This window comes from Anabrus simplex, chromosome 11 (genome assembly GCF_040414725.1).
Source record: "Anabrus simplex isolate iqAnaSimp1 chromosome 11, ASM4041472v1, whole genome shotgun sequence".
In the NCBI taxonomy this organism is placed as follows: domain Eukaryota; kingdom Metazoa; phylum Arthropoda; class Insecta; order Orthoptera; family Tettigoniidae; genus Anabrus; species Anabrus simplex.
This window is the reverse complement of record NC_090275.1, coordinates 126,141,720-126,169,301: the sequence shown is the minus strand read 5'-3', so window position 1 is coordinate 126,169,301 and position 27,582 is coordinate 126,141,720. Positions and strand designations below refer to the sequence as shown.

Below are 27,582 nucleotides of genomic sequence, written 5' to 3'. Positions count from 1 at the left end.
GCTTTAAGTTCATTCACATAGGCTATGCTAAGATAGCAGCACAAACACATGCGAACTTTGTACATTCTAATGGAATAAGTTTAGAACTGTGTGCGTCATGGATACATGATGCGTGCACGCATTTAATCTTGACTATACGTAATGCTGCTGCTTTGTTTACAAGATTTTTTTACATTGCTATTCTTTATGCTTTAAGTTCGTGCACGCACAAGCGATACTCGTACGTTCTAGCAGGAGAAGTTTAGTACGATATTCGATAGATACATTATCGATAGGTGATGTGTACACGCTTTAGAACATAGCTCATCTTTATGCTTTAAGTTCGTGCACATGGGTTAGGGATACACAAAAGCGATTGCTACATGCTCTAGCGGAAGAAGTCTAGTACGATAGTCGATGCATGTAAAATCGATAGCTTATGCTAAGATAGCAGCGCACTTACACGATTTTAGCACAATCTAGTAGGAAAAGTTTAGTATGATAGTCGTTTCGTGCAAAATCATTAGGTAATGTGAAAACGCTTTGAAACAAGGCTATTCTTTGTACTTTAAGTTCATGCGGACAGGTTATGCTAAGATAGCGGCACAATCTTGCGCAAGAAGTTTAGTACGAGAGTCGATGTATGTAAAATCGATAAGTAATGAGTACACGCTTTAAAACATGGTTATTCTTCGTACTTTCAGTTCATGCATCTTAGTTATGCTAAGATAGCAGCACAATCTAGCGGAAGAAGTTTAGTACGATATTTGTTGCATGCAAATCGATAGGTGATGTGTACACACTTTGAAACATGGCTATTCTTTTTACTTTAAGGTCATGCGTATAGGTTATGCTAGGATAGCAGCACAATCTAGCGGGAGGAGATTAGTACGAGAGTCAATGCATGCAAAATCCATAGGTAATGTGTACATGCTTTGAAACATGGCTATTCTTTGTACTTTTAAGTTCATGTGTATAAGTTATGCTAAGATGCCAGCACAATCTAGCGGAAGAAGTTTAGTACGAGAGTCAATGCACGCAAAATCGATAGGTAATGTGTACACGCTTTGAAACATGGCTATTCTTTGTACCTTAAGGCCATGCGTATAGGTTATGCTAAGATACCAGCACAATCTAGCGGAAGAAGTTTAGTACGAGAGTCGATGCTTGTAAAATCGATAGGTAATGTGTACACACTTTGAAACATGGCTATTCTTTTTACTTTAAGGTCATGCGTATTAGTTATGCTAAGATAGCAGCACGATCTAGCGGAAGGAGTTTAATACGAGAGTCAATACATGCAAATTCGATAGTTGATGTGTACACGCTTTGAAACATGACTAATCATTGTACTTTAAGTTCATTGGTATAGGTTATGCTAAGATAGCAGCACAATCTAGCGGAATAAATTTAGTACGAGATTTGATGCATGCAAAATCAATAAGTAATGTGTACACGCTTTGAAACATGGCTATTCTTTGTACTTTTAAGTTCATGTGTATAAGTTATGCTAAGATACCAGCACAATCTAGCGGACGAAGTTCAGTACGAGATTCGATGCATGCAAAATCGATAGGTGATGTGTACACACCTTTTTACTTTAAGTTCATGCGTATAGGTTGTGTTAAGATAGCAGCACAATCTAGCGGAAGGAGTTTAGTACGATATTTGATGCATGCAAAATCAATAAGTAATGTGTACACGCTTTGAAACATGGCTATTCTTTCTACTTTTAAGTTCATGTGTATAAGTTATGCTAAGATAGCAGTACAATCTAGAGGAAGAAGTTTAGTACGATATTTGTTGCATGCAAAATCAATAAGTAATTTGTACACGCTTTGAGACATAGCTATTCTCTGTACTTTAAGTTCATGCGTATAAGCTATGCTAAGATAGCAGCACAATCTACCTGCAGAAGTTTAGTACGAGAGTCGATACATGCAAAGTCGATAGGTAATGTGTACACTAGTGATGGGTCGTTCATGAACGAACTGACTCTTTTGAACGACTCATTGGAGAGAGCTAGCTCAGAGCTAGCTCTCTCAATGAGAGTTGACTCTTGTAAGAGCTAGCTCCCTCCTTGCTCCTTGAGAGCTAGCACGAGCCGACTCTTTTATCAACAGCTAGTCGTTCAATTACGAGTCGACTCTTGTATGAGCTAGCTCCCTCCTTGCTCCCTGAGAGCTAGCACGAGCCGACTCTTTTATCAGCAGCGACTCCAAGAAAGAGCTAGCTCGTCACATCGACTCTCGTTCATTTCTAGCCAATGCCATGCCTCAGATAATCACGTGACGTACTGAAGCAGCTTTCTTTTTTATAGGCTGCCCAGTGTAGCCTCTTCCCGCATTCAGTCAGTGCTCTGAGTGCAGTGGTTGTGGGCTGTTTGTTAGGTACGTTTTTGTGCCATAGTTCTGGCAACTTGCAACGTAACGAAACAATGAAATGAAATAAACAACATGTTATTGAGCAATACTTACCTGTTCACTTCCTGTATGCACTCATAATTTATGAAGGATTTAGGGCCTAGTATAGATCCAGTAGGTTAGGAGCAAATAAACGACACGAAGTTCGGGTTAACTAACCTCAACTAAGCACGAACAAACAGTCGCTATCCAGAATACTGAATATACCACTCGGCAAGTAGAAACTGCGTAGTTTTATTCTGTCTGAAATAATTAAGAAATACTCTGATAAATCCTCATCTGTTTCTTAAATGAGTTCGTAGTTATGAATTAACATATTGCCAAAATCTTTCGGTTTTACGGTACAGTGGATAAAATAATATACCGTAGTTTTAAATCGAATTAAGGCAAATAGAAAATAACACTAGTTTTGGCTTTAAAATATAGGCTAAATAACTCATACCAACGTGTATACCGCAGTACATTTTCAAATAATTATTTATTGACGTGTAAGAAGTCCGACTCCTTAGCTGGATGGTCAGCATTGAGGCCCTCGCTGCAGAGGGTCCCGGATTCGATTCTCGGCCAAGTCGGGAATGTAATTCTTCTGGCTCGGGAACTGGGTATTTGTGTTTGTCCCAACACTTTCCTCTTCATATTCAGACAACACACCACAATACCAACCACCATAGAAACACGCAATATTGATTACATCCCTCCGCATAAGGTTAGCGTCAGGAAGGACATTCGGTCATAAAACAGGGCCAGCCGGGCTGAGTGACTCAAACGGTTGAGGCGCTGGCCTACTGACACCAACTTGGCAGGTTCGATCCTGGCTCAGTCCGGTGGTATTTGAAGGTGCTCAAATACGTCAGCCTTGTGTCAGTAGATTTACTGTCACGTAAAAGAACCCCTGCGGGGCTAAATTCTGGCACCTCGGCGTCTCCGAAAACCGTAAATGTAGTTGGTGGGACGTAAAGCCAGTAACATTATTACTTATTATAAAACAGGGCCAAATCCACATTTGCGGAACAGTTCGCACCCGCGAACCCACAAGTGTGGGAAAAGTGGTCGAAGCAGAAGAAGAAGTAAGTTTAGATAGTGTAAGGAATGCCAATATATTGAACATATACGACTCATACGGTTTAATCGTTCTTGCAAAAAAAAATAAAAAAATAGAAGAGAGTGTGACCATACTGTACACGAAAAATCGGCAAAATGCTATGCGTACTGTAGTATACTTGGTTATATGTACATTTGTGCTGATAGTAGTTTCCATTATTTTCGTTAAAGATCGCGTTTAATCAGCTATGTTTCCTACGCTGCATTAATGTATGAAAGAATCTGTTGCCCCAACGCGGAGTGTCAAGTGAGAACTTTCTGCAGCTCCAGTCGAAAGACGATATTCTGATGACATCTTTTGAGTGAAATGTAAACTACGTGCACAGGAATAGAGATTCTTCTTATGCTTATCTGGATTGCTGGGGTCGAACGGAAGTATTGCCAATATCTCGAACATACGTCCCGTACGGTGCATTCAATCTTGAAAGACATCATTTTAAGGAGAATGGAACTTAGGCAAAGTAATATTAGAGGTCATCAATCAACACTGTATATTTGTGACACGTTTCTTCGTTACTGTGTATGAAACTTTATCATCGGATTAATTGCGAATCTTGGCAGCAATGTACATTTGTTTTATTCCAAGAGTAGCGTACCAAACTGTACATTGTGTTGCCATCTGTTGTGTAAAAGGTGAACTATCTCGCACCATCTCGCTCCTTCAAATAAAGACGGGAGTCATGATTAATCAAGAAGATGTAAAATCACGCTATTTTGGGCGCTTATGAATAAAAAACTCGTGGCTTAGTCTATACTATAGTAACTTACATCCCATTACATTCTTAAACAATTATTTATTAACGTGTAAGTATTGCCAATATCATGAACATACGTCTCGTCACGGTGCATTCAGTCTTGAAAGGCATCATTTTAAGAAGAAAGGAACATGGGCAAAGTAATATTAGATGTTATCCATTAATACTGCATATTTGTTAAACATTTCTTCGTTACTGTATATAAAGCTTTATCGTTAGATTATTTGCCAATGTTGCCAGAAGTGCATTTGTTTATTTGTTTTATTTCAAGAGAAGCTTTCTGAACTAGACGTTGTGCTGCCATCTGTTGCGGAAAATATAAACTATTTGCGCTATATCGTTCGTTCCCGGAAGTCATACAGAGCGACCGGAAGTCATGAAGAGCGACCGGAAGTCATAAAGAGCCGTCTGCCCAAAACCGGATGAACGAATGAACGAACGAACCTGGAACGGAGAGCGGCCTCTGACTTCCTGGCTCGCTCCTACCTTCCCGCTCCCAAGAGTCGACTCTTTTGAACGACTCTCAGTTAGGAGCGGGAGCGAATGAGCTAGCTCCCTCAAAAGAGCTAGTTCGACCCATCACTAGTGTACACGCTTTAAAACATGGTTATTCTTCGTACTTTCAGTTCATGCATCTTAGTCATGCTAAGATAGCAGCACAATCTAGCGGAAGAAGTTTAGTACGAGAGTCGATGCGTGCAAAATCGATAGGTAATGTGTACACGCTTTGAAACATGGCTATTCATTGTACTTTAAAGTCATGCTAAGATAGCAGCACGATCTAGCGGATGAAGTTTAGTACGATGGTCGATGCATGTAAAATCGATAGGTGATGTGTACACGCTTTGAAACATGGCAATTCATACTGCTGCTCTGTTCCCAAGACTTTTAAGAATAGCTAATCCTAATACTGCTCTTAACGACGTCGAGCTAAGGATTGATTACGTGACCGTGACGTCACGATCACGTGCTCTTGTTTGGTAAACATAGCCACGTGCTTTTTTGACAGCTGTCTTCTTGACGAACCCTAACCTCACTTTGAAGGACAATGGAGCGTCGCTAACCTCACTGCTGCCATCTTTACGGCGGTAAACCTCAAGGCTGCCACCTTTTGCATGTTATAGCGGGGAATTTTAAAAATCCAACTACGGAACATTGCTAACCTCACTCTTGCCATCTTTACGGGAGTAAACCTCAAGGGCTGCCACCTTATGCATGTTGTAGCGCGGAATTTAAAATCCAACAACAGAACATTGCTAACCTCACTCTTGCCATCTTGAAAAGTTCAGTGTTCCAAACACTAGTTCGAAAAACGTAACTCATCGCACCTCGGGGATTTTATTAGGTAAGACGTAACCCCTAGGTTCCATTCCTTGTTCTGAACATAAAACCATTTACCAATAAAGATTAATTTTCTACACTTAACAAAGTACAAGCGTTCTTGCTGATAGCGATCGATGAGGTTGTTGCACCTTTAGCCCATTAGCCCTTTAGCCCTTTAGCTCATTAGCCCTTTAGCCTATTAGCCCTTTAGCCAAGGAATGTGCGGTAAGGAGGAGGAAGAGTCCTTTCATCCTTTTTGCCCTTCTGATAAGATGTAACCCCTGGGTTCCATACCCTATCACGATTTTTTTTCAGCCATGTTTATGCGATAACTTGTTCGACTGATTTTTACACACAAGACGAATGATGGAAGGTAAATAATTTGAAGATATACTTTGGCTATATCGTTTACCGAGCGAGTTAGCTGCGCAAATCATCAAAATTGTACTTTTGCTCTGAACACATCAAACAATGTTCTGATCATATGTTGAGGTTAACAACATCGATTACAGTGTTCGATTCTAGTCTTGTTATGTTTCATTCTGATCTTCTTAGAACAAGGGTACCCCCTAACATGTTCTAAACACATGTTGTATTGAGTACAGTGTTCGATTCTAGTCTTGATCACTTATTTCGTGTTCTGAACACATCGATCAATGTTCTGATCACATGTTGTATCGAGTACAGTGTTCGATTCTAGTCATGATCACTTATTTTGTGTTCTGAACACATCAATCAATGTTCTGATCACATGTTGAAGTTAACAACATCGATTACAGTGTTCTATTCTAGTCTTGTTATGTTTCAATCTGATCTTCTTAGAACAAGCGTATCCCCTGACATATTCTAAACACATGATGTATTGAGTACATTGTTCGATTCTAGTCTTGATCACTTATTTTGTTTTCTGAACGCATCAATCAATGTTCTGATCACATGTCGTATCGAGTACAGCGTTTGATTCTACTCTTCTTATGTTTCGAAAGTCTAAACATGCACAATAATGTTATCGCTGCACACGCTTGCCTTCGCGATGCAGGTTTAAACTTGTTCGATATAAAGCTATGCCTTGACATAAGAGGCGGAGGAGGAGGTAGAGAAGGAGGGGGAGGAGGAGGAGGAGGAGAATGATAAGGCCTTAACAGCCTATGTATAGTCGCCTTTGTTTAAAGATGATAGCTGTCAAAAGAATTTTTCAAATTATCCACCACCACATTTCAGCTAAAGAGGGCAGCAGGGTGCTCTGTTGATTAAGCACATAGAATTTCAAATTGCCCTCCACCACATGCATAACAGCAGCTGTTATCTTGCGCAGTAGCCTCTAAGCTAGCTTTCTTCATAAGAGTAGCCGCCATCTTGTGCGAGCACCCCTAGGCCGTCTCATAAGGAGCTATGTATAGTCACTATTTTGTGTCTGCCATCTTGCGTAAGCATCCCTAGGACGTCTCAAGGCATCTTGTTTCTCATAAGAGCAGCCACCATCTTGTAGAAATAGATAGCTGCGAATGGCAAAGGGCTTAAGTAGGAATCGAACCGTTGATCTCATCATTAGACTATGTTTTTTCTTGTTCCTGATACTACGAACCTACGTATTAGGCGGAAAAATTTTGTCCGTTTTGCTCTACGATGCATCGTTTTCGAGATATTTAACATTTTGCATTTAAGCCTCCAAATTTAATGAATCGAACCTGCACGGTACGTTATACTCTCTACCATAGCTAGACCTGATCATGTTACGAAGACTCGCTTCAATACAAGCTAAAACAGAGCAAATGCCAAAGGGCCTAAGTAGGAACCGAACCGTTGATCCCATCATTAGACTATGATTTTCTTGTTCCTCATACTGCGAACCTAGGTATTAGGCAGAAAAATTTTGTCCGTTTTGCTCTACGGTGCACCGTTTTCGATATATTTAACATTTTGCATTTAAGCCCTAAATTTAATGAATCGAACTATCACGACACGTTAGCCTCTAAGCTAAGAGTAGCAACCATCTTGCGCAAGCACCCTTAAAGCGTCTCATAAGGAGTTGTGTATAGCCGCCATCTTGTGTCCGCCATCTTGCGCAAGCATCCTTAGGGTGTCTTAAGCTATCTTGTGCAAGGACCCTTAAGCCGTCCCATAAGAGCAGCCGCTATCTTGCGCAAGCATCCCTAGGGCATCTCATAAGGAGCCATGTATAACTGTCATCTTGCGCAAGCATCCCAAGGGCGTCTCATAAGAACCTGTGTATAGCAGCCATCTTGCGTAAGCACCCTTAAGGAGTCATGTATAGCCACCATCTTATGCAATTAGCGTCGAGAGAGGGCTGCTGTAGAATTTTCCTTTTTAAATTATCCGCCACCACTTTTCAAAGGTATCTAGCTAAAGATGGCAGCACCGCGGATGACAGGTGACGAATTTACATCTACTACGATAAAGAGGGCAGCACGGTGCTCTCTGTATTAAAGATGGCGGATGACAGCTGTCAAAAAAGCACATGGCTATGTTTACCAAACAAGAGCACGTGGAATTTGCCACCATCACATTTCAAACTAAAGAGGGCAGCACTATGCTCTGTTGATTAAAGATGGCGGATGGTAGCTGTCGAAAAAGCACGTGAGTTTGTTTCCAAACCAGAGCACGTGGAATTTTTCAATTTGCCGCCACCACATTTCAAAGGTATCTAGCTAAAGATGGCAGCACGGTGCTCTCTTGATTAAAGATGGCGGATGATAGCTAACAGAACTTTTCAAATTGTCCGCTACTACGTGCTTAAGGTAGTAGCCATAAAGAGGGCAGCACGGTGTTCTGTGGATTAAAGATGGCGGATGACAGGTGATGAAATTGCCCGCATGATAGTAGCACAGTGCTCTGTTGATTAAAGATGGCGGATGACAGCTGCACGTGGCTTTGTTTCCAAACAAGAGCACGTGGAATTTACCACCACCACATTTCAAACTAAAGAGGGCAGCACTGTGCTCAAAGATGGCAGATGACAGCTGTCAAAAAAGCACGTGAGTTTGTTTTCAAACAAGAGCATGTGGAATTTTTCAATTTGCCGCCACCACATAGAGGGCAGCACTGTTCTCTCTGGATTAAAGATGGCTGCTTGTCGAAAAGCATTTTTCAAATTATCCGCCACCACATTTCAAAGGTAAGTAGCTAAAGAGGGCAGCACTGTGCTCTATAGATTAAAGATGGCGGATGACAGCTATCAAAAAAGCACGTAGCTGTCAAAAAGCACGTGGATTTGTTTATCTCGAGCTAGTGAGGTTAAGTTGGTAGCACTAAGGTTTAGGCCCGTCAAGATGGCAGCACTGCCGATGACAGGTGACGAAAGAGGGCAGCACGGTGCTCAAAGATGGCGGATGACAGCTGTCAAAAAAGCACGTGGCTGTCAAAAAGCACGTGGCTTTGTTTATCTCGCGCTAGTTAGGTTAAGTTGGTACTACTGAGGTTTAGGCCCGTCAAGATGGCAGTACTGGGGTTAGCGATGCGTTGTTGTCGATGACAGCTGTCAAAAAGCACGTGGCTTTGTTTACAAATCTGTCGAAAAGCACGTGGCTGTCAAAAAAACACGTGGCTTTGTTTACCTCATGCTAGTTAGGTTACGTTGGTACCACTAAGGTTTAGGCCCGTCAAGATGGTAGTACTGAGGTTTGCGATGCGTTGTTGTTGATGAGAGCTGTCAAAAAGCACGTGGCTTTGTTTACAAATCTGTCAAAAAGCACGTGGCTGTCAAAAAAAACACGTGGCTTTGTTTACCTCATGCTAGTTAGGTTAAGTTGGTACCACTAAGGTTTAGGCCCGTCAAGATGGTAGTACTGAGGTTTGCGATGCGTTGTTGTTGATGAGAGCTGTCAAAAAGCACGTGGCTTTGTTTACAAATCTCTCAAAAAGCACGTGGCTGTCAAAAAGCACGTGGCTTTGTTTACCTCGCGCTAGTTAGGTTAAGTTGGCACTACTGAGGTTTAGGCCCGTCAAGATGGCAGTACTGAGGTTAGCGATGCGTTGTTGTCGATGACAGCTGTCAAAAAGCACGTGGCTTTGTTTACAAATTCAAATTTCCCGCGGGAGGTGGAGGAGACCTCTTGGAGGCCTCTGGCTGAGGTGGAGGTGGAGGAAGCATCTGGGAGGCCTCTGGCTGAGGTGGAGGTGGAGGTGGCCTCTGGGAGCCTGAGGTGGAGGTGGCCGCAGAACCATCCAATTATACTACTCACAGGGGCTACTATAGCAACTCTCCATTCATCTGGTATAGCTCCTCCGACCAAACAATAATCAAATAAGTACTTCAGATATGGTACTATATCCCAACCCATTGTCTTTAGTATATCCCCAGAAATCTTATCAATTCCAGCCGCTTTTCTAGTTTTCAACTTTTGTATCTTATTGTAAATGTCATTGTTGTCATATGTAAATTTTAATACTTCTTTAGCCTTACTCTCCTCCTCTATCTCGACATTATCCTTGTAACCAACAATCTTTACATACTGCTGACTGAATACGTCTACCTTTTGAAGATCCTCGCATACACACTCCCCTTGTTCATTAATTATTCCTGTAATGTCCTTCTTGGAACCTGTTTTTGCCTTAAAATACCTATACATACCCTTCCATTTTTCACTAAAATTCGTATGACTGCCAATTATGCTTGCCATTATCTTATCCTTAGCTGCCTTCTTTGCTAGATTCAATTTTCTAGTAAGTTCCTTCAATTTCTCCTTATTCCACAGACATTTCTAACTCTATTTCTTTCCAGTGTGCACCTCTTTCTTACTCTCTTTATTTCTCTATTATAATAAGGTGGGTCTTTACCATTCCTTAGCTCCCTTAAAGGTACAAACCTGTTTTTGCATTCCTCAACAATTTCTTTAAACCCATCCCAGAGTCTGTTTACATATTTATTTACCGTTTTCCACCGATCATAGTTACTCTTTAGAAACTGCGTCATGCCTGCTTTATCAGCCATATGGTACTGCCTAATAGTCCTACGACCGAGCTCGATAGCTGCAGTCGCTTAAGTACGGTTAGTATCCAGTATTCGGGAGATAGTAGGTTCGAGCCCCACTGTCGGCAGTCCTGAAACTGGTTTTCCGTGGTTTCCCATTTTCACCCCAGGCAAATGCTTGGGCTGTACCTTAATTAAGGCCACGGCCGCTTCCTTTCCACTCCTAGCTCTTCCCTGTCCCATCGTCGCCATAAGACCTATCTGTATATGTGCGACGTAAAGCAACTAGCAAAAAAAAAAAAGTCCCACTTTTAAGACCTTCCTTTCTATCACATTTATTTTTAACTACGACTAAAACAGCTTCATAATCACTAATACCATCTATTACTTCAGTTTCTCTATAGAGCTCATCTGGTTTCATCAGCACCACATCCAGGATATTTTTCCCTCTGGTTGGTTCCATCACTTTCTGAATCAGCTGTCCTTGCCATATTAACTTATTTGCCATTTGTTGGTCATGCTTCCTGTCGTTTACATTTGCTTCCCAATTGACATCTGGTAAATTCAGATCTCCCGCTACAATCACATTTCTTTCCCTGTCGTTTCCCACGTAGCTGATTATCTTATCAAATACACTGACTGACAGAGCAAATGCAACACCAAGAAGGAGTGGTCAGAACTTTATGCCAATTGCAGGGTAGACTGACGTCACTGAGGTATGCTCATGATGTGAAATGCGCCGCTGTGCTGCGCACGTAGCGAACGATAAATGGGACACGGCGTTGGCGAATGGCCCACTTCGTACCGTGATTTCTCAGCCGACAGTCATTGTAGAATGTGTTGTCGTGTGCCACAGGACACGTGTATAGCTAAGAATGCCAGGTCGCCGTCAACGGAGGCATTTCCAGCAGACAGACGACTTTACGAGGGGTATGGTGATCGGGCTGAGAAGGGCAGGTTGGTCGCTTCGTCAAATCGCAGCCGATACCCATAGGGATGTGTCCACAGTGCAGCGCCTGTGGCGAAGATGGTTGGCGCAGGGACATGTGGCACGTGCGAGGGGTCCAGGCGCAGCCCGAGTGACGTCAGCACGCGAGGATCGGCGCATCCGCCGCCAAGCGGTGGCAGCCCCGCACGCCACGTCAACCGCCATTCTTCAGCATGTGCAAGACACCCTGGCTATTCCAATATCGACCAGAACAATTTCCCGTCGATTGGTTGAAGGAGGCCTGCACTCCCGGCGTCCGCTCAGAAGACTACCATTGACTCCACAGCATAGACGTGCACGCCTGGCATGGTGCCGGGCTAGAGCGACTTGGATGAGGGAATGGCGGAACGTCGTGTTCTCCGATGAGTCACGCTTCTGTTCTGTCAGTGATAGTCACCGCAGACGAGTGTGGCGTCGGCGTGGAGAAAGGTCAAATCCGGCAGTAACTGTGAAGCGCCCTACCGCTAGACAACGCGGCATCATGGTTTGGGGCGCTATTGCGTATGATTCCACGTCACCTCTAGTGCGTATTCAAGGCACGTTAAGTGTCCACCGCTACGTGCAGCATGTGGTGCGGCCGGTGGCACTCCCGTACCTTCAGGGGCTGCCCAATGCTCTGTTTCAGCAGGATAATGCCCGCCCACACACTGCTCGCATCTCCCAACAGGCTCTACGAGGTGTACAGATGCTTCCGTGGCCAGCGTACTCTCCGGATCTCTCACCAATCGAACACGTGTGGGATCTCATTGGACGCCGTTTGCAAACTCTTCCCCAGCCTCGTACGGACGACCAACTGTGGTAAATGGTTGACAGAGAATGGAGAACCATCCCTCAGGACACCATCCGCACTCTTATTGACTCTGTACCTCGACGTGTTTCTGCGTGCATCGCCGCTCGCGGTGGTCCTACATCCTATTGACTCGATGCCATGCGCATTGTGTAACCTGCACATCGGTTTGAAATAAGCAGCAATTATTCATCCGAGCCGTTTTTTTCCCCCCAACTTTCATCCCTTTCGAACCACTTCTCCTTGGTGTTGCATTGTCACTGTCAGTCAGTGTAATTCTGAATCCGCGTCAGTGCTACCCTTTCCCGATCTGTACACTCCAAATATATCAAGTTGCCTATTATCTTTAGAAATGAGCCTACACCTAGAATTTCATGTCTCTCATCTTTAACTTTTTCGTAGCTTACAAATTCTTCTTTCACCAGAATGAATACTCCCCCTCCCACCATTCTTATCCTATCTCTACGATATACACTCCAGTTCCGTGAGAAAATTGCTGCATCCATTATATCATTTCTCAGCCATGATTCAACTCCTATTACAATATCTGGTAAATACATATCTATTAAATTACTCAATTCTATTCCTTTCTCTACAATACTTCTACCGTTCAACACTAACAATTTTATGTCATCCCTACTTGATTTCCAGTTCCCTGTTCCCTTATCACCGCTCCCTAGGCCATCCCGTTTCCCTGAATGTACCTCCCTATTACCCTTCCAAACAAATTTCCTAACTTTTATGTACCACTGCGGTTTAAGTGAAGGCCATCTGAGCGCAGATCCCTATCTCCTACCCCCCCATTAGGATCTAGAAATTTCACTCCCAGTTTCCCACATACCCACTCCATAGTCTCATTTAAATCCCCAATCACCCTCCAGTCAGTATCCCTCCTACACAGTATTCCACTAATAACAATCTCCGCTTTCTTAAACTTCGCCCGTGCTGTATTTACCAGATCCCACACATCTCCAACTATGTTGGTACTTATATCAGCTTGCCTTACGTTGTTGGTACCAACGTGAAACACTACCACCTTCTCGTTCCCCTCCTCCCTCTCTTCTACTTTCCTCAACATCTGCCTCAACCTAATTCCTGGATAACATTCTACCCTGGTTCCCTTTCCTCCACACACTTTCCCCACATGTCTAACGATTGATTCCCCCGTGATCAGAGCCTCAACCCTACCCACCTCATTTGATCCCCTCCCCTCCTGGTCAGCCCTATCTTTCCTGATAGCTGCAGAAGCTACTTCCTCCTCCCTTCTCTCCTTCCCATGACCCTGTTCCACCTGTCTTTTTCTATCCTCTACTCTATATTTCCCTTTCCTACCTTTTCCCTTCCTCCTCCTTCCACACATCTCAGCAAGAGTTCCCTGTCCCTCATCTTCCCTCTGTCGTTCTACCTGGAGTGACTCGTACCGATTTCGCACAGACACCTGTCCTGAATTCTGATCCTGAATAGAGCCCTTAGCCTGCAATCTCCTTCCCCTTAGAACATTAGACCACCTTTCTTCTACAACTCCCCCCTTTCCTTCCCCTCCCTCTTGTACACCTACTGTAACCTGTACATTGTTTGAGGGAGGCCTATCTTCCTTCCTGTCTTCTGTGAGAATCCTAATTATCTCCCTCAAACTCTCCAACTCCTCTCTCATACCCATCAATGCCTCGCCACATGCACAGTTCGTACACTGGCGCTCCTTAGCCATTCTTTACGGAAAAAATTAAAATTAAAATAAAATAACTTATTTGCAAAAAATAAATGAACGGAGGGGTATATTGTCTGGGATAGTACTCTAAGATCACACAACAATTAGGTAATTAATGTACGACTACACTGCAATACTACTCTATTTTTTATCCTACAACCCCTAACAGGATAAAAACTGCTGTTAATTACTGAATATCTAAAGTAATAAACAAGAACTACACCATTGCAAACTGCAATTAAGCCTATCCTAATTACAACAGAATTTTAGTAAGAGTTTCTACGGATACCTCTACTACACCAGTACTACACAAATATTTTACAATAATAAGCAGAGTAAATTCTGATAGGATATTAGGTTACTCGTATACTACTGTACAGTACAGTACTCTACAGTAATTTTTAAACTACTTTCAGACGTATCCTAGTTACAATACCGGTACCGTATGTCACTAATAAGCACAAACAGAAATGAAATTTGCAAGAACTACTGTACTCAAAGATTACCAACAAAGCTAAATGCTTAGACAAATCATCATTAGAACTACGCTCTAATAGATACACACGAATACGGCACTATCTACACTACATGGAAGTGAAACATAGACGATGAAAGAAAGAGAATGATACCTTTTGAAATGTGGTGTTACAAAAGAGTGCTAGACGAATCACGAATGAAGAGATAGTGAAACGAACTGGTGTGACTACATCATTGTGCCTAAATTTGACGAGAAGAGATAGAATGTTAGGACACCCAGGACTTGTGCAGTTAGTTTTTGAGGGAAGTGCAGGGGCTAAGATCGGTAGGGGTAGACCAAGGTATGAATATGTCAAGCAGATTAGAGCAGATGTAGGATGCGATATGTATGAAAAGGTTAGCATAGGATAGGGTGGCATGGAGAGCTGCATCAAACCAGTGTATGGAATGATGATTCAAAGACAAGACAAGTTAACTATTCAATAACTTAATCAATATCGACCTGAACACTGTCGCCATGCAAAATTTAACAACAGTGTGGTAAGCCGTTTTCGCGAGAAAATATAACACTGTTGATGGCATCAACACATCGTAATTGCACTCGTGTGGTGTGCTTCTGTGAGACGTAATACCCACTGTTTCAAGCTGGCAGCTTGTAGGTGCTTCACGCATGAGGACACTGGTACAGGTGTTGACATTCAGAGTGCAGTGCACTACAAAATCTTTCATTACAATACAGAACGAGAACAGTACGATCTAACACGCAACTTTCGAGGCTTATTCAAGAGAGCTATTGGCTTTACAGTGAATGTTCAACACACTGAGTAGAGTTATTGTCAGTTTGCGTTTATTTTCTTTTGTAACCATTCCATGGGAAGGCGGGTGTGGGGTGGGGGGGTCTTCTAACCCGCAGTAACCCTTGCCCCCACCTGGCTTCGCGTCTGATCTCGTGCAAGCCCGTTGCTTATGTTATTTCTGAGACGTCTGCTGGAGGTCACTGCAAGCGGGATCTATCTTGCGCTGATTTAGGAAGAAATGATACGCAATTCAGCTGCTTCTCTTCCTCGTGCGTCTCGTGAACACGCCTCTGGAATGCAAACAATGTGTTGTTGTGGAACAGTTAATTAGTCAGGCGGCACTGTAACAACACAGGGCATTTCATCCACTTGTGTCCGGAACTTGAAGACTGCTGGGTAAGTTTCTCAAGACAAGCTTCGTGTCTTTTCCAGTGCTAGATACTAGATGGTAAACACTGTAATTCCCCCGAGTTTTCGTTAGAGCTGAAGAGTGTAAAATGTTTCCGACGCGAGTGTGTCTTTTCCTCAGCAACGATTCTCGAGTTCCTTGTAACTCCTGAGTTTTTCTCCAGATCGATCGTGTTCATAACATAAGCACACTTTCATAATGTTAATGCGAACTACGTCTAGCCGTAGCGATGGCCATGATTCTAAAGGAGTACGCCAAAGAAAACATAACTGGTTTAAAGAAACTGAAAAAGACCGCGTAGAATTAAAAATGACAGAAAATTCACTTTTCGATGGAACAGCTGAAGTAATAACTAAGGACGAAAATATAAGGTTCCAATTCTACGCGGTCTTTTTCAGTTTCTTTAAACCAGTTATGTTTTCTTTGGCGTTACGGAAGAAGTCAAAGATTTGTTTGGTTAATCTGCTAGAGTCAGGGGCGTAGCCAGGGGGGGGTTACTGGGGGTTAGAACCCCCCCCCCATTGAACTTTCACAAAAAGAAAATAAATAGAAACTGACAGTAAACAATAAACTTCTTTTATGTGATCAAGATAAACTCCCTGCAATCTACTGCTTGTTGAGAGTGTTTGCCACCCTACCTGTCACCACTGCAGCCAGTGAGAGATCATTTTCAACATTAAGACGCCTTAAAACCTACCTCAGAAATACCACAAGTGAAAGTCGACTCAACGGGTTGGCTCCCTTGAACATTCACAGAGACATAGTTGTAAAACCAACAGATGTGATAAATTTATTTTCTAGGAAGCCTCGAAAATTAGATTTTAGATTGTAAACTGAACATACCGTTTGAGATAAAACTGCTGACCTCGATCATATTGTTCTTGTTCTGTATTTTAAAGTAAGAATTTTGTAGTGTATTGCAATCTGAATATCACATACAGTAATTCACTCTTGTATCAGTATCCTTATGACAGTCATGCATGCGCGTACCAGACACGAACAAGCACAAGCACTTTCATTATGTTATATCTTAATTTTGTAACTGTAACCCCCCGCCATTGGCCGATCCTGGCTACGCTACTGGCTAGAGTTCATTCTGGACGTGCCTCGTATTCGCACAGTGTCAGAGAGTTAGTGTTTCATTCTTCACGTGTATTATCCTATGAAGTTTTCCTTTCTTTTCGCTCGAGTTTCTCCATGTGGCCTTTGAGTTCATGTTTACTGTTTCTGGTTTAATCACTGTTTTATCTTTAATTTTGGATCGGCATGAAGGAGAGTTCTTGTTGTATGTATCCTTTGTTAGTTCAAGTTCCTGGATTCCATTGCTTTGCATTCCATTCTCTGAGATATTTACTATTTCAATCTTTTGTTCTAGGACTTTGAGGTATCTTTATGTGGGTGTTTGTTGTTTTTGTCTTTATTTTAGTGTTTTCGATCGAGATGTGAAGACCTATTTTACGTGCTTGTTTCTCTAGTTGAAGGATTTGCTTCCTGCATTGTTTCAGCAAACAAGACCGTATTATCAATATTATTATTATTATTATTATTATTATTATTATTATTATTATTATTATTATTATTATTCCGGCGTATCTGTGGAACGCAGAGATGGTGAAAGAAGGTGCGAATTTGAAAGGTTCTAACTACAATACCAAGAATTGAAATTAAAATTTTAACAAAGGTTATATTTCTTTCAATATTTAAAAAAACAAATTTAACAAATTTCCACTAGGTGAAATCACAATGACAAATCAGGTACAATGCCAATCTTGAAACGAGACTTGGAAAAATCCAAGATCCAGAACTTTAACAATTTTGGGCTTCAAGCCCCTAGTTTTACAATATCTGAGCTACCAGCTCAAGTTTACAATTCAAAATGAGAAATAATTTAGTCAAGGGCAGAATTCCCCTAATTCAAGAGCACTTGCTCCCTACATTCCAATGTCTAGCCTTCCAGAGGCACCCTTCACTATCACAAAACTTTGAAGAGGGCTAACAGGCTCTCAGTTTCTTCCAGCCTGCTGAAGGCAACATCAAAATCTTACAATCTCTGGCCTCGCAAGCCACAACTTTCAAATTGAAATAGTTTTGTACAGGGGTATCTAGTACCTAACCTACAGGGCCTTTGCGAAAAAGAACAGGTAAATAAACGGCCCGAACACAAACTGAATGGAGGCGTACACTACGCTCCCAGATAATGAAAAATTAAAACCTACAGGGCTCTCGGCCGATGAAACAGGGGCTATTCCCAAACTACTGAGGTGGCTCGTATGGAAATAACTTTAATACATTACAGAAAAAACAGTTACTAAATCGTTGTCACCTCAAACCAAGATGAAGGGGAGCTCCAGAGGGTAACTCACTCTATATCCCCGATTTACACTTAAAGACTTTATGAAATTTACATTAGCCGAAAGAAGATTTACATTTTTAAAAAGTTTGTTACATAGTTAAAGATTCGGACCTTCCCCCGGTGATAAATTTGCGGAGACAGCAAGAGAGATAGAATTTACGTGACCATTACCCTGTAGATGTTCTGCCGCCCAAAGAAAGAGGCCCTGCCTCTTGCCTTGACACACACACTTAGAAAGACGACGATCAATTGACAAGGTAGCCAGAAAGCCGCAGTTTATATACCCTCAGGGAAGGTTCGAGAGGATACTGGACTAATCCGGATACACTCTTTCAATTTTATTGGTTGAAGTCAAAAGTTACACTCAAAACCGAACAAGAAGCCTGTGATAGGCTGCAAATTACAGAATTTTTCATTGTCCAGATTCAAAACTGGCGGAATGAGACAGAAGTGTTGCAAACCTAGAATTACATAAAAAACAAATGAAAGTTGTGAAAACCTATAAACACAAAATTTCTTTCAATAACAACTTCCTTTACCTTGCACCAGAGTGCATGACCATAGTTTTTGGTAGTGTCATCTGTGGAAAAATGTCCAAACTTCTTGATGTATAGCGAAACAAAACAAGGAGAAATTCAATCAGTTTAGGAAACTTCACAATAACACAGTTAGTATTTCAGTAGTGACATCTGATTAAAGTTCCAAGTTCATGATGTATCAATTTCACCTTTTGATCGATAGAGGAGGTTATTAAGGCGCTTATTTTGAAGGAGCTGGGTTGAGTTTACTCGGTCTGCCATCTAGTGGGCCTAGAGTAAAACAGAACGACCAGACAGCCAGAAATCTCTGCACACGGTAGATAAGGCCATACGATTATTATTATTATTATTATTATTATTATTATTATTATTACAAGCGAATGGACCACTAAGGATCACGCTACAACTTCATTTCTTTCTCTTCGTGCGGAGTTTTCTGTGTCCAATACTCCTTCATGCGTTCGCTGGCCTGCTTCCGTTGTTCATCTGTCCAGGCTTTTCCGGTCTTCCTAGTTCTTCCTGCGGCTTATTATTATTATTATTATTATTACTAGCAAGATACCCGTGCTTCGCTACGGTATTATACTGAAATTTATAATTGAATACTTATTGTTTTAGATATATAATCCGCCGAAATTCGCGATCTGACTCGTTTTCTGCGAGAATCCACCAAAATTCCCGATCTGACTCGTTTTCTATTATTTTACAGCACGTTTCCTCCCATTTTTCAATCTTCCTTTCAAGCAATCGATTTCGTACTTCCCGGGCTAGGCTCAGGTATTCCTCCTGGTCAGTTGGGTCCGTAAATCTTTGCCATCTTTTCCCTTAATCATTTTTAATATAGATAAAATCCTTCAGGAGATCCGGAGTGGTGTCATATTGGGTGCCTTGGCGGCACTGAACCCGCGGCCGGACTGCATTCTTAGTCATTACCCGTCCAGGAGCCGTTACCAGCGCGGTCCGCACATTTGACGACGGTCCGGAACATTATTATTATTATTATTATTATTATTATTATTATGTGTTGCTCGAATGGCTGATGACAGGGAAAACCGGAGTATCCGGAGAAAACCTGTCCCGCCTCCGTTTTGTCCTGCACGAATGTCACATGGAGTGACCGGGATTTGAACCACGGAACCCAGCTGTGAGAGGCCGGCACGGTGCCGCCTGAGCAACGGAGGATCCTTATAAGAATATTAATAAGAGTAAAATCAATTGATCTCACCTCGTTCTACACCCCACCGCCGTTACGTTTATTTACCGCCACTCCCTCCCAAAAAAAAATTAAAAGAAGGCTTGTTTCTTTATGTTTAAGGGGGATTCCAAACACCAATGTTCACGTCTATTACCTTCAGTTTTGAGATATAAGTATCCCCATATGTTTCTTTACATTTACAGGAGATTCCAAACACCCACTTTTTACGTCTGTAACATTTTACGTTTCCAAGATATTCTGTAGATATAGTCTTTCAAAAAATTCACCCCAATTTGTCACTCCTGTTTAACCGCCATTAATTGGATTTTCCAAAAACTAAAAAATACGTGTTTCTTTATTTTTGAAGGAGATCCCGTATACAAATTTTCAGTTCTGTAATATCTTTCGTTTCTGACATATATGTATCCTCATTAAAGGTATTCAACCCATTTTTCACCCTTTTACACCCCTCCTATTGGGATTTACAGGAAACAAAAAAAATACGTGTTCCTTTAGTTTTTATTACATGTATGTATTCTCATACAATTAAGCCAATTAATTTTTCAATTCTTTCACCCCCCCCCCCCCCCCGCTTCATTGGATTTTAAGAGAATACGTGTTTATTTACTTTTAAAGCAGATTGAAAATATCAAATTTCACGTCTGTAACATCTTCATTTTTGATATATCAGTAGCCGAATTAAAAGAATTCAACACCATTTTCAGTCACTTTTACCCCCCCCCCCCCCTCCTCCCAAGTGATATTTCCGAAAACTAAAAATACACGTTTCTTTATGTTTATTAGAGATAAAAAAATACCATTTTTCACTTCTGTAACATGTTAAGTTTTTTTTAGATATACTGTAGAAATTCCCATTTTTAAATTTAACCCTTTTTGAGTTCCCCTTAAGTGGAGTTTCCAAAAACAAATCACCTATGTTTCTTTATATTTACAGAAGATTCCAAACACCCACTTTTTACGTCTGTAACATTTTACGTTTCCAAGATATTCTGTAGATATAGTCTTTCAAAAAATTCACCCCAATTTGTCACTCCTGTTTAACCGCCATTAATTGGATTTTCCCAAAACTAAAAAATACGTGTTTCTTTATTTTTAAAGGAGATCCCATATACAAATTTTCAGTTCTGTAATATCTTTCGTTTCTGACATATATGTATCCTCATTAAAGGCATTCAACCCATTTTCACCCTTTTACACCCCTCCTATTGGGATTTACAGGAAACAAAAAAATACGTGTTCCTTTATTTTTAGAGGAGATTCTAACTACCAATTTTTACATCTGTAAATTTTAAAGTGTTAAGATGTAGACACACTCATTTTAAAAAATTCACCCCCCTTTTCACCCCCCCCCAGTATTTGGATTTTCCAAATACGAAAAATACGTGTTTCTTTACTTTTAAAGTAGATCCCAAATACCAATTTTCAGGTCTGTAATATCTTCAGGTTCTGAAATATAAGTAGACTCGTGAAAGGCATTCGACCCCTTCTTCAACCTTTACCACCCTTCCTATTAGGATTTTCCGAAAACAAAATATACGTGTTTCTTTATTTTTAAAGGAGATTCTAAATACCAATTTTCACATCTATAACCTTTAAAAGTTTTGAGATATAGATACACTCATTTTAAAATATTACCCCCTTTTCACCTCCTCCCTTAATTGGGTTTTCCAGAAACAAAAAAATACGTGTTTCTTTCTTTTTAAAGGAGATCTCAAACACCGATTTTCAGGTCTGTAATATCTTCAGTTTCTGATATATAAGTAGCCTCATTAAAGGCATTCAACCCTTTTCCACCCCTTTACACTCCTCCTATTGCGATTTTCCGAAAACAAAAAAATACGTGTTTCTTTATTTTTAATGAAGATTCTAAATACCAGTTTTTACATCTGCAAACTTTAAATGTTTGGAGATATAGATTCACTCATTTTAAAAATTCACCCCCTTTTCACCCTCCCATTAATTGGATTTTCCAAGAACAAAAAAATACGTGTTTCTTTATTTTTGAAAGAGATCAAAAGTACCAATTTTGAGGTCTGTAATATCTTCAGTTTCTGAGATATAAGTACCGGTATCCTGATTAAAGGCATTCAACCCCTTTTTCACCCTTTTTCACCCCTCCTATTGGGATTTTCTGGAAACAAAAAAATACGTGTTTCCTTATTTTTAAGGAAGATTCTAAATACCAATTTTCACATCTGTAAACTTTTAAAGTTTTGAGATATAGACACACTCATTTTAAAATTTTACCCCCCTTTTCACCCCCTTAGCGACGGAATATCCAAAAATCCTCTCTTAGCGAGCACCTACATCTCAATATAAATATATCCCCAAAATTTCATTTCTTTATGTCCAGTAGTTTTGGCTCGGCGATGATGAATCAGTCAGTCAGTCAGTCAGTCAGTCAGGACAAGCTACTTTATATATATAGATTATTATTAGTAGTAGTAGTAGTAGTAGTAGGCCTAGTAGTAGCAGTATTATCCCCTAGTTTCAGATCATCAGAAATTGAGGAGAGAGTTTTCACCTATAGCGAATGAAGTTACTTTTGACCCATGCATGTAATTTTTGTTATTCAACTATTTTGCCTGTTACTACACTAAACATTATAATCACGCCCATTGTACAAACAGTGTCATATATTCTAGGATTCCTGCCGTTCTTGTCGATTTAGCTATCTTAGGGACTTCCTCTCTCGTGTCTCTTCTCTTTCTCCTGAAAACCCTTGTCTGTTAATCCGGTCTTTCTTTACTCGTTGGATCCTCTGGTTGCCACTTTTGCTCTTGTAAAACACTCGTTTTGTCAGTCTTCTGTTATCCATCCTCATTATGTCACCAAACAATGCAATTCTCCTCTTTATGATCGTGCCTGACATCCTTGTACAAGGTTGCCATATCGAACTCCTGTGTCCAACGCGGCGGCACGGTGATACAAGTAGGAAGAAACTAAGCTGCTAATGACTTTTAGGAACTCAAGGGCGTTGACGGTTTAGAGTGGATCATTTCGGTTTTCACAGCACCAAGCGTTCTCTCAGAAAAGCCTGTTGTTTCAACACTTTCTTGTAATCACCCAGCTGAGACTTTTATGTGGATTCTTTCGAGAAATTTAATTACTTTTAAGCACAGTTCGATTTCCTTTTTCCCTAAGCACCTACCATTGCTTATTTTTATGAAGAACGCAAATAAATGGCTGTACCGGTAGCCTATTAATATTAAACTAAGAAATCTCCGAGTTTCTCTTCAACAGCGATTCACATTACAACGGATTACGTGTAACATGTACCAGAGCAACTCAGAGTGATGGCTGTTCCCGTCATTGTGTTTCCTCCCTGCGAATGTATGAAACTAGCTGATGTACCCGTGCTTCGCTACGGGATTCTCAGAAACACTGACTTGGTGGTTTTCCTAACTGAATTCAACATAGGTCATTACAAAAACGTCAGTAGGAATGTCGTGATCGAAAGCAATGTTATCATATAAAATACTCTATCAAATGAAAAACCGCACACTTTCTCACTTTCAACGAACAGTACTACGGTGCCGATCTAACAGTCCAAAGTTCCGGAGATGGAACAACCATGTCGCAGACTGCCTCTGTCATTATTCCATTAAATATGCATACTACTCATTCCAATCAGTGCCTCAGGGTAGGGATTGAATAGCTCAAATGCTATAATGAACCAGTGTGTTACGTACCTGCAGTATCAGAAAATATATGAACCAAAGGAGTGGCATGCTCAAGAAGAAAGTTTTCCAACTCCCTAGCTATTTCCCTCCAAAGTTCAGTCAGGCTGTTATAGTCGGTACGCAGTAGTAATCCCATCTATCGGAGTTGAGCGGCACGAAGAACATCACAACAATGGTCAATGTAAAGTTATTGTTGATCAGTGTTATGCGCTTTGGATATTGTAGGCCTTCTGAAATACCACTCTTATCATAGACGGTACTGTAAAACTGAATGAAACATAAATGATCGGAAATTGTATTGTCTATAACTTTTGTTATGTAGTACCGTACTTTTCGATAGCACCAATAACATAGGTACCGGTATTTCAAAATAAAATTTCAGGCGCCTTCCCCTAAACTACCATTTCATCTCGGTAAAAATAAAATTATTTACAGCTTAGACTGTAGTTTCTTATTCCCCGACTCTATATAGCGGTTTTCATTAAATTCTGTTAACCCACTTTCTCGTGGCTCGGCGTTGATATGGACTTAGCAACAAAAATACAAATTCATTAATATCTGTGTTATCAGAGCCGGTACGGTAAAAATGTATAAGACATAAATGATTGGAAATTGAATTCTATATAGCTTTAGTTATATAGTATTCATTATTGATAGGGCTGTTAATAATATAAATATTCGATAATTAAATTTAAGGCCTTCCCCTAAACTACCATTTCACTCAGCGTGAATAAAATGATTTATAGCGTAGATTGTAGCGGCTCATCCCCCGACTTTACATACCCATTTTCATTAAATTCTCTTCAGCCGTTTTCTCGTCATGCGTGTACATACAGACAGACAGACAGACAGACAGACAGACAGACAGACAGACAGACAGACAGACAGACAGACATTACTGAAAAGTAAAAAGTACATTTTCTTGTTATTATGAACATGACCGGTACAGAAATACCAACCTTTTCAAATTCTGAGCAATGTACAGACAAAACTCTTATTTTATATATATAGATATATTAAGTAGTTATTTTGATAACTCACGGGCAGAAAAGTCTTGTATTTTTTCTTTCTTAACACAGTATCAAGCACATTATCACGATCAGTTATAAGTGTCTAAGAGGGGGTGTGTTCACTCCTTCTAGGTCCGTCCTTAACATCGATTGATCTATAGCATAGATCTTTATTCCTTCTATGTCTAAGCTCTCCTCCCTCCGTTTTCAACGGTCCCGAGGTTTTCCATGAAGAACATGCATTCTTCGGCATACAGCCTCTGGTTTGATTACTGCTCAGTAGTTTTTATTTTGACAACTTGCTTTACGTCGCACCGACACGATGGAATAGGAAAGGAAGCTGCCGTGGCCTTAATTAAGGTACAGTCCCAACATTTGCGTGGTATGAAAATGGGAAACCATCTTGAGGGTTCGAACCCATCACCTCTCACAGCTGACGGCAGATTCGCTCGGTAGAGAGAGATTCTCACTATTCTAGGCATCTTTAGTCAGTTGCTATGTTAGTTCAGTTTTGTTGCTCTTGATCTGTTTGCTCCCTTATCTGAATTATTTCACCGGGATTTAAATTGTTGATTCTTTCCGTACCCTGTTTTCAACGTTGTGGGTGAATGTCATTCATTTAGTTTTCTCTAAACATATCTGAAGTCCAACTTTTCTTTCAGAAAGTTGATTTGTTCTACAGTAAGTCCAACTGCTTGGCTGAATGCTCAATATCGAGGCCTTCGGTTCAGAGGGTACCGAGTTCGATTCCCAACCAAGTCGGGGATTTTAATCGTGTCTGATTAATTTTCCGACTTGGGGACTGGGTGTTTGTGTTTGTCCCAACACTTTCCTCTTAATATTCAGGCAACACACCACGCTACAAAATACCACAGAACACGCCGTAGCGGCGCTAAGAAGCTAACCCCCCCCCCCCCTTGCAATATTGAAAATCTGCCCCTCGTTTCCTGATAAGGAAAGTTACAAGTTTATTTCGTAGTACAACAGCAACGACGACGATAATAATAATAATAATACACAATTTAGTTTTCAAATTCGAAGGAATTTAAGTATTACACTTATATGGTACGACCACACCCCAACACGCTGACCGTCACAATATTAAGAAATAATCTCGTTCCTAAGACCAAATAATTTACAACTCTTTACAACTCAACTGTCCATCCTAGGCCTACTGACTGCCGAGAGTTATAAACAGGCTCGAGGCTTCAGTATTTAAAGTTTAGATCAAGAGTATGTCTTGGCTGAATACTAGATTTTCACAACCGGCTAATTACTTGTTGATTGTTGTGAGTGGCAGCAAGGGATGGTTATGATTGGAACAGGCTGGGAAACCCACATTGTTTCAGAAATAACTACCGTACTCCTATTGCACTAACAATACTGTGTTGTGTGCTGTGGCTTTTTCGCCCTTCAGTCCGACTCGTTGGCTGAACGGTCAGCGTACTGGCCTTCGGTTCAGAGGGTCCCGGGTTCGATTCCTGGCCGGGTCGGGGATTTTAGCCTTAATTGGTTAATTCCAACGGCAGGGGGCTGGGTGTATGTGTTACTTCATCATCATTTCATCCTCATCGCGACGCGCAGGTCGCCTACGGGCGTCAAATAGAAAGACCTGCACATGGCGAGCCGAACTCGTCCTGGGATATCCCGGCACTAAAAGCCTTACGACATTTCATTTCATCACTCTTCAGCTGCTAAAGTAAGAAACAGCCCCGCCACTGGAAACACGCAATTGTCATTACATCCCTTCATGCAGGGTTGGCGTCAGGAAGGGCATCCGATCGTAAAACAGGACCAAATCCACATGTGCTACACACCCGCGAACCCATAAGTCTCTATAGAGGATTGTTATGTCACCAGCGAAGGCCAAACCGTTTATTCCTACTCCTTTGTGCTTTGAATTTAATCTTATCTCACAATGTAGTCCCCCCGTTTTGAGTTTTTCTTCCCATACTTGTATTTCCTTTCCCAGGACGCCATTGAAAATAATCGGGAAAATCCCATCGCCGTGCCGGACAACGTGGACTTTGTTTCAGTGAGAGTCTTGTTTGGAGTCCTCCCGGTCACACTCTTCTTTTACATATGTATGAAATTCTTTTTCTCTTTCTACTTTTGCTTTGGATTCACTACCGCTTATAGATCATCATCATCATCTTGTAAAAGCGGACATGTTGGTCAAAACAGAAACAAACAGAAAGCAAATAACTTTGACAATCAAAATATTTATTTGATCATATTGAATTATTCATCAGTAAAGTGTATTATAATGAATTGTTGTCAGAAAATTGGTATTCAGCATTAGAAGCACTTTTCTTCCAAGCGTGATTTTGAATTTCTACACATTTCACGTTTGAGACTTCACACCTTATTGTTTTATTACTATTTGAGTGCACAATTTGATTACAAAATGATTTTGTTTATTAATATCTAAACTTGTTTTGTCTTGAAATATATAAGATATCCCTTCAAAGCATAAAACGGTATTACGTATTTGGCACACTTCTTCTACGCGTTTGAATTCATTTGTAAGGCTTAAGTGGGGATCAGGGGTGGCTTTTCAGGTGAAGAGGGTGAACTGCCACTTCACCATTTATTTTTACCAGAAAATGACATTTTAAAATTTATTTTTCTTCTGACATTTGTTGTTTTTACGGAAAGAAAATGTTTTTTGTACGGCGTTTAGAGCACCAAGAGCTCGCATCACTTGTTGAGAACCAGAGCGCCGGCTGTCGCCCTCAGTACGGCGCGTGACATTCCGCAGCTGCCTCTACCTCCCTCGTACCGCTTGCCATGACAACCGTGACGTCACCCGCGTACTTTCCACATAGCGGAAGATCGGAATGTTTCGTCTTCCCTGCGTCATCCTGTGTGAAGTACGAGTACTTACGCTTCGTGGTTCATTTGTAGTGTTCTGCTGTTTTATTTAAACATGTATCCTGTTTATGACATTGTGTGTATTTTATTAGAAACACGATTTTCACGTTCGAGACACGAAGATCGGAATGAAGTTCTACGTTTTGGTCGCCCTACTGAATCACTGCAAATTTGTGCTACAAAAGAAGTGAAACATTCCGGTAAATTTTACAATCTTAGTTTTAAACGAT

At 41.0% G+C, this 27,582-nt stretch overlaps 1 protein-coding gene across 4 annotated transcripts in view; it reads left to right on the top strand.

Moving 5' to 3' along the window:
• LOC136883455 (heme transporter FLVCR2) overlaps positions 1 to 27,582 on the top strand; it is a 475,112-nt gene that overhangs the window by 121,901 nt on the left and 325,629 nt on the right. The window contains exon 1 of one of the 4 annotated variants that reach the window (XM_067155763.2): positions 15,373 to 15,664. The exons of the other annotated variants lie outside the window; for them this stretch is intronic. The gene's annotated coding sequence lies outside the window, so the exon portion shown is untranslated. Of the gene's footprint in view, positions 1 to 15,372; positions 15,665 to 27,582 lie in introns of those variants that run through there. 4 annotated transcript variants of the gene reach the window in all.